Source organism: Tuber melanosporum (genome assembly GCF_000151645.1).
Source record: "Tuber melanosporum whole genome shotgun sequence assembly, scaffold_186, strain Mel28".
Classification (NCBI taxonomy): domain Eukaryota; kingdom Fungi; phylum Ascomycota; class Pezizomycetes; order Pezizales; family Tuberaceae; genus Tuber; species Tuber melanosporum.
This window is the reverse complement of record NW_003298848.1, coordinates 35,300-44,398: the sequence shown is the minus strand read 5'-3', so window position 1 is coordinate 44,398 and position 9,099 is coordinate 35,300.

The window sequence follows — 9,099 nt, the reverse complement described above, 5'->3', positions numbered from 1 at the left end:
ATTATTATTCTAATTAGTTCATGTTTATTGTTTAAAATACTAAAACAAGTCTATAAACTATAATAATAGGCTTAAATTTATATTCACAGAAATAAGAATATTTAATTGTTCTGTTTTCTCTCTTTTTTCTCTATCTATATAAAGTTTGATGTCAGAAAGTCTTTGTCTTAGATATATTTTTACTCCTGTTAGCTCATCCCTCATCTATATATCATTTCTTTCTGTATTTTTTCCTAACTCATACAATACCTATTATTAATAACTATTTTTCTTTCTCTGATTTGAATGTACTAGCCATTAGACTCTACTGATATAATAGTATTTCAACTTAAATAACATCTCTTTATCTTCAGCTACTGAGGCCACTTATTCTACTTTGATTCTCTTTTCATCATGTAGTAGTTCTGTACTACTACTAGTATATGATATTACACTTATAATATGAGGCCCTTTAGGCTATCTAACCTGTTTTGTAACCAATCTGTTCAAGACTGTATTCATTTTTAATTATTGAATTAGAGCAATCTAATCGCTCTGTCAGTATTATACTATTAATTTAATTAATCTTTTACGAAATAACCTGGTCAGACTTTGTAGTAAAGTAGTTTTTCAAATAATTTTATCCAAGTCATATGAAGAGTATGATATTATTTTACATTGTTAGTATATTTAAATCACAATTATCAATCAATTTTTTTTAAAATTACTACTCTTAACATAAATGAATGATGACATGCAAGAGTAAAGCCTTAATTAGTCAATTATAATATTATTGTATACAACAAACTTTTCATTTACCTTATCATACAAAATCTAAGATTTTAATCAATTATACAGCTTTTTAAACATCTCATATTACTTTAAAAAAACTACTACATGATTTTCTTTAAAATTATCTACAACTTAGAGGTTTTTTAAACTCTATATTAAATATTGTTAAAGAGATATAACAATTAGAAGATGAGGGAAATTCTGGTATATGTTTTGAACTGCACAAACAATACTATATAGGATAACTGAGGATACTATTACCCTCCTTTGGAATTAGGATTACTCAGTCTTATACGACTTACTACCATACTATAGAGCTATGTTAACTTATGTTGAAAGTCTTATAATGGAAAGGTATATCAGTCAATGACTGACTTGCACAGTAGTGGATAAAAATACTAAAGAACTATGTTAGGGCTGTGGTAGGAGATGTATAAAAGCATATAGTAAGGAAAAAACAGCTTGACTCTTTCTCCTCTAAACTAACAGTCAAGACAGGTATATAAGTAAAGCATAAATACCTATTCCCATCATTCCATAAATGACTTCACCTATCTGTATCTTTCTAAGTATGTTACCCATTCCCCCATACACTCCTGTGATAATAAAGAAAAGTTATGTTGGGACAATCTCCTGTCAATTCCCCAACCTCTATACAAATCTATTGAACTTCAGAACTCTTTGCCAGACTCCCAAAATCTCTATAATCTATCTCAATCAACTAACATCAATCTAGACGCTTTAACAGAACATAACTTGTTGCATAAACTTTCTCAGAGGTTTTCAGTTTGTTTATCACACTAAACTATATAGAATTTCTAAATCTCAATTTGTACAAATTAATCTTATACAAGTAGATAATTTCTGAACAGGCTGGAATATAATGGTCAAGTAGTTAATACTCCTGCTTCTACCCTGTTATAGGTTTCTAGCTTTGTAGACTATAGCTCAGAGAGTTACTGTATGTTCAGTTAAAGTCCAGAAGTAAAGACTCTTCTATAATCCTATATATTAACGCCTTCCAGTTAACCAACAGCTTCTTGAAAGATACATGAGGTGTAACAGTATTATGATAGTTGAAGAATATGATTCTTAGATTGTATTATATATGTCATGTCTGGAATACTGAAGTGGTAATATAAGTTAACTAGAACTAGTCAGGTGTCTACTGAAGATAGTTGAATAGAGTGAGGAATATCCTCCGGAGATACAGATAAGAGCATGACCTATGCCTGTATATATGCAACAATATTTCTCTCAGATCAACCTCTAATTTCTATTAACGTAGCTACAAGTCTATAGCATCTCTGTGTAGTTGTCATTGGAAAGTCACTCAGAATTCCAATGAATAGACATTATAATATAGTAGGACTAGCGATTATCATGATTGTTTATAGATAGTACCTATTAGGGCAAACTAGTAATGAAATATACCTTAGAATCTTCTTGGTCTGTCATCAGGAAATAATAAAATTGAATAAACCTATATAGGTATTTACTATACTATTCTAGATATACAGTGACAAAATAAATAACAGTAGAGAGTTGACTAGTTAGTTAGACCTATAACAGGTATGACAGTTCACCAATAATATAACTATAAAGTGAGCAGCTTTTACTCATATGTGCAGATGTGAGATATAGTGACAAAAGTACTTCAGCTACCAGGAAGTTGGAATACTACAGAGCAGTCAAGTGTGCTATGGAAAGTCTTTAGCCTAAACGTAGTAAAATACCTACCAAGCTTATAGGAGTTTGGTGTTCACAAATACAGAGTAGTAACAGAGAGTATCTAATAGTATATAATATCTACTTAAGAGTAAGCATGTTCTCTACACTTTGTCTCTCTGATTTTCCTCCCACATAGTTCAACAATACCATAGTCAACTATCGTGGGCTATTTGCCCTTTCCTCTACCTCCTCAATAGTTCCTGCCTAAGGGGATAGCTTCTCCTCATCAGTCTCTCCCACATTCACTTTACTTGTTCTCTGTTGGCATATTGGAGGAGTTATCTAGACTTCACCCAGTAGTCTTGTCTTGCTTGGGAACTTGCTTAGCTTTGGCTTAGTCAGCTTCCTCTCTTTGCTTCCAGTCAGCACTAGTGGTGGTGGACATCTTTTTTTCCACTTGTATAATCCCCATAGGGGAACACCTCAGTTAGTAACTTTAGGGTCTGTCTTGTGGTGAGATTTGACCATACCCTCCTTGTCACTCAGTTTAAGTTGCAGTCGCCTTCCTCTCTTAGTCTTTCCCTTTTCTTACCACTGGTGAGATATATTCTGCTAATTAATACTATATCTGTGAGAACAAGGGACTACATGAGAGATGTGGTAATACTGTAACTGTTCTGTTATATAGTCAGATTTTCTGTGGAGCCTCTGGCTCTGACTCCATCTTCTCACTTCAATTGCATTGGCTCACAGCATACTGCCTTCTCTTCTTTCAGCAGATATCCTACTACCTCCTCCCTCTGCCATATTATGTTCCTGTGGTTTGGCCTGCTACCTTTCCATATACAATCTTTAGCTAGAAACCTATGTTGGATGGTATCCCTTCTGCCAAAATATCCATCTATTGAGTCTGACACTTTGATCCTGTTTCTTTTGCGGTCCACTTCTTTTGAAGTGGTTATACATATAGCATTCTGGCGATAGTGGGCCATAGTTTACTTTCTTTTGTAGTTTGTTGTAGTTTATAGGTAGAGTTTTTCCTTATGCTTTCCTGCCTGGCTTTTTTGATTTCCTTTCGGTTGGCTATATGGATAACGAGACTCCATGGAGTACTATTACAGTTGACCAAACCTATACTGATACCGGTATCAAGAGACTACTATGGTAGGAATAGTAGTAGACTAGAGTCTACCGCTAGAGGTACTGTTGGTTAGGTACCTCGGGTGGGCATAATACATACTAAATGGCTAAGAAGTTTACGGGTACTAGTAAGGAGTGGTAGTTACCCTACTCAGTAGGGTAACCGAAGTAGTCAATTTGGGAGTTATCCTACCTTCAGACTAAAGTTACCCTACCTTGGGCTATGGGTTACCCTGTTATGAAGCCAAGTTACCCTACCTTGAAAGCAACTGATTACGCAGGACTTGGTGGGAAGTTACTAGATTGTTTGTCACACAAAACTACAAAGGGTGTTCAAATCTCAGGTTGTACAGATCACTCTGACACAACTAGTGGAGCTTTGAGCAAGCTGTAACTTAGAGGTGTGGTGGCTAACACCCCCCTTCGGCCCCGTTATAAGTCCTTGGCATCATGGGCTACACCCTGGAGAGTTGCTATAAGCCTTGTAACCGGTATGGGTACTTGGTTAGTTTTAAGTATCGTTTGATACTTGGTTTTGTTTTATGTTTTGTTTTAAGTATCGCTTTGATACTTGGTTAGTTTTAAGTATCGTTTGATACTTGGTTTTGTTTTATGTTTTGTTTTAAGTATCGCTTTGATACTTGGTTAGTTTTAAGTATCGTTTGATACTTGGTTTTGTTTTATGTTTTGTTTTAAGTATCGCTTTGATACTTAAGGAGTTTTACCAAAGTGTATCGATTGATACCTTTGATTAGTTTCGTTCATGTTAAGACATGAACAGATTTGTGTATTTAAAGACAGCCTGTTTCTACGATAGAAACAGCAGACTTCGACAGACAGTATTTCAATATACTTGGTTGAACGGTTACTTCTTTGTTCCCCAGTACATCCTCCAAGCCTCCTTTAGTTCTCAGCTCTCGCCTCCTCTCTGGAAGAGCAGGCCACCTGCCAACTATCGTACCTTTACCGATAACGTGATTAGCACCTTGCGAACACATTACAAGCCTAGTAAATCTCTTCAGGTGGAGATGCTCCTGTAATACTGTATATGTTTACGCCGTCCGTCTGACCGGAGGCTGTTCGCAGGATATATGAGGGGGCAGAGGTGAACTTGGAGAATGGTGTCTAGGTGGCTTTGTGTAAAACGGACCAGAACTGACGGAGTAATACTACTTTAAAGTATAAGGTAGTATGTGAGGTTACCAAAAGCTGGTAGGCGAGGTAACCGAAGTCTGTTACCCTGAAAGTGTAATAGTATTGGAGAATCGTTAGGGACTCTGAGACACTAGTCTAAGGTCACAATAAGACCTGTTTCTAGGAGGGTTGACTGTGGGTAGCGCCTATTGGTAGTCAACATCCGAGGGGGTCTATTGGGGAAGCTATGTGGCCATCATCAGGAATTATATAGAATAGAGTAGAACCAGATAGATGTTCAGGGGCTGCAGATGCTTGTAGTAGGCTAAGTATATATGGGTAGTGAGTTCTATAGTTGGTATGGCATCTACTCGGACATGACAGCTCGCTACTGACATGTCTGTGATATGAAGAGTTTTTACTCCTGCAGTTGCATTGTAGATGCAGCAGCTAAAATACTTCTATCGGGTGGATGTTAGAAAACCACAAGAGTAGTCTAGTTCACTACCAGGGATCTTTGGTCCAACCCGTGTAGGTTAGATAGGCAGATTAAGGGAGTTGAGTACTCTTGAATACAGAGTAGTGATGGAGAGCAACTGGCAGTATATGAAATCTACTTAAGTATATGCGAGTTTTCCTCTACTCTGGCAATCAACTACCTCTTGAGATTGGGACTTAATTGAGTAAAGGCTGTGGCTTAACCATATTAAGTTTTACTGTTTTGTTTCTTCAAACTCTACTGTTGAGACTTTTGATATTTATTATATTTGTTTACTTTGTGGAAGAATTCATTTGGGTGCGGTCCCAACCTTGGGATCCATCTTCCCAGAGGAAGACCCCGTTATAATATGTAGTTAGTGGCAGGAGCTTTTGTTTCAGGCAAGGAATCTTCCTGGGCATTTGGTTGGCTTCTAGGAGAAACCCTTTTATATTCCTGTTGTGAGGTCTGAGGACCAAGTACCTGAGTTGGTTATCCTTCGAGTGTATGCAGTTTGATATATACTGGAGGGTCTTGGGAGTAACAGTTTTCTCTTGGTTTAGGGTGTGTATGGTTTTGTTTATACCATAGCTAGTCCTGTATGCTATTTGCTTGTATCTTCATAATAAATAATATGACGATAACAAAACAAAAAAACTAAAAAAAAGCAAGCAATTTCTCCTCTATGCTAGCAATCAAGTAATAGAAAAAGTGATAAATTTTCAGAGTAGTTAATCAACAATCACTCTTTCTAGTAGGAGTGAGTACTCAATTACAGACTGTTACTAAGCTGAAATGAAATAATAAGGCTTTTAGTTGGCAGACAAACTAGAGATATGAAAAAATTTTCTTTTCATTTTTCTCTCTTGTATAACCCACTTTCTTAAGGCCTGTTTGGTAGCAAAGAATGAAGTGGCAACAATTCTGTTGTAAAATGGTTTGACTTGTGGAAAAGGTTCAAGTTATTGGTAACTGTTAACTATTATTTGCCTCTTGAAAGCTTTTTACAAGTTCTTCCAGTGTGAATTCCATTTCTACTACTTCTATCAGAACCTTTTTCTCATATACTGTACATCCAGTTTGTATCTCCTCAGTTACTACCCTGGCTACCTCTTCCATTACTACTTCAGCAATAGCTGTATCCTTAGCTATTACTCCATCTGTCTCTCTAGCTATCTTGCCAGTCCTCTGCTCTCATGCCTTTTACTACTTCAGCCCCAACTACTCTTCTCACTACCTCTCTAGCTATTTCTTCCTCTCTGTTATGGATGTGACAGGATTTCGCACATCACTTGATTATGAGTCATAGATTTTATAGATATGACTCACTTGAGTCAGATGACTTGTTTACAAGGGTTTTACAAGAATCATAGTTATAAGTTATCTGGATTAGGATTAGTAAGAAGAGCACTAAATAAGGAGGTTAGTACAGCTGAGAAGGATAGGCTCTTCATGCTTTGTTTTAAGTAATTTCCTTACTTAATTCTTTATATGAATAAAATATCTTTATACTCTTTATTCTTTACATTTCTCACTAGCCTAAGAGCAATGCCTCTATACATCACAACAATAGGCATTATACAAGCAAGTATCGCTAATGTAGACTAATGGACTTAAGAACTATCAAAAGAAAAAGATATATATATATATGATGAAAAGGTATTGTTGCTTGTTACGATATATTCACAGGAACTGAGGAACATTACAATCTCCTACATTTCAAGTCATTTAGGCTACTGCTATTGCTACATCTTTGGCTTCTATCTCACCAATCTCTCCAGGTCCAGTAGCTGCTATCAGTCAACCTCCTTTTCAAGCTTGAACTTCTGCCACTATTATAATCGGGGCTCTATCTGGAAAGATAGATCCCGAAGCTGTGACTGTAACAAATTTAAAGTTGGTAAGAGAGATTTTTGGGGAAATTGAAAGTATCAATTGAAACAAATTGAGAACAGTAAAATAATATTGTAATTGTAATAGAGATGGAAGAGGATCCCAAAGCTAGCCTTATTCTATAGCAATTATAATTCAGAAATTAGGGATTTGAAATAGGTTTGTGCTTTCACATATTGCTTATTTGTCATCAGGATTTAAGAAGTACTTTACATAATACATTTTTACAGAAAAAGTATCTTGACTTTAATAACAAATAATACATGAACTAAGTGCTCATTTGATTTAAAAAAAGGTTCTATATGTAGCCAGAGAGCTGTAGTTTTTTTCTATAGAAAATTTTTTTTTTGAGATATTTTATATTTTTCCACATAAAACATGCTACAGAGGTTGTTGGAGCTTCTAGAATATTTTCTAAGCAATTAGGAGTATGGTCTAAAGGTCTATCTAGGTGGTTATACTAAAATAAACTTTTGGGGATTGAGTGCCTATATGCTGGTTTTAATAAAAACACTCAAATTACATGTAATCTTAAGCCACAAAGTAATGTTGAGCCACAAAATTGTGTTGAGCCATAAAGTAACATTGAGCTGAAAAGTGACATTGAGCTGTCAGGCACTCAGGAGTAGTGCCCAAGTTGTGAGCCAGCGAGCACTCAGGGGTTGTGGTAGCTAGCCACAACCTTGATACAAGTATAGTTCTGATCACTTATACACAACACCTCAATTGATGCAATAGGATATGCCTTGGCATGCCTTGGCATCAGGTTTAGGATTAGAATTATATACTCAAGTTCGATTCCGAAAGTTAGAATACTTTTTTCTGTAATTATTTCAGGCCTCATTATGTAATTTAGTTAAGAAACATCTGGCTGACAATCCGAACACTTTTATCCTTATAGAATAATTCATATCCAATATCTACTTTGATTACGCAAATGGCATTTCCGCAGACACCAAATCAACTTCTCAGTAGTCTGAATGGCAAACCGAATGAACCTCAGCTAAATTCTGTCAACCCAAGTACTCTTCAATTGAGAAAATAGCATGAACAAAGATGACGCTTAGCTGAACAACTAGAGATGGCTGTCAATCCTCCGCTACCTGCACAACAATCTGAATCCAACTCTGTTCTCAAATTGATATCAAGTACCCTGAATAAACAAGTTCCTTCCCTGATAAATACTATTCTGAGTCCCATTCCACCACCGTAGAATGCAGAAAGTCAATTGCATGTGAAGACTCTTGCCAAATGGCTGTAGAGATTGGGGAATGTCGGAGTTACCTCTACAATAAGACTCGCCATTCTTGCTCAAGATATTTAGGATATCAAGAAGGTTATCAGGCCATCAGGAAAGGCTAGCAAGATTACTGGTTATCTTCTGATGAAGTATATCGAGGTACTGAACTTCATGAAAGTGGAAGCACTGCAGTAGTGTAACTGGCCAATGCGGTCAGAGTTTATACTTTTCAAGACACGCAAGCAGCTTACCAAGCAAGTGGTAGATAGGGAGGGGGCAAGGCAGTGAATATGGCATTAAACTTCGCGAAATAAAGTTACAAGAATTAAGAATTGATACATTAAGTCCCCATAGTGATGTAAGTATCCCAAGATAACTGGCTGGATTGAGGAGGATAGTATCCTATTGGCAGTCCAGGAGTACATATCCCAAGTAGATAAGAGTAAGTTTCTAGATATCCAACTAATCAATGTGATAAGACTAACCAAAGTATAGCTGTTGACCCAATGGGTATGGCTCAAGCTATAAGTCGTCATTTGGTGGAGATGAATAATGATATCATGCCACCAGCTAGGAGAAGGATTGTCCTCAATATCCATTGAACGATTAGCAGTAGAAGCAGCTGCTATTAGCTTTGGAAGCTAGGATTCAAGTAGAAAGAAGTGTGTAAAGGTGTCTATACTGATGGACATGAGCGAGAAGATGTCAAACGGTACAGGAATGATATCTTCATACCCTATCTCAAAGATATTGGGTAGGCTCTAGTGCAATG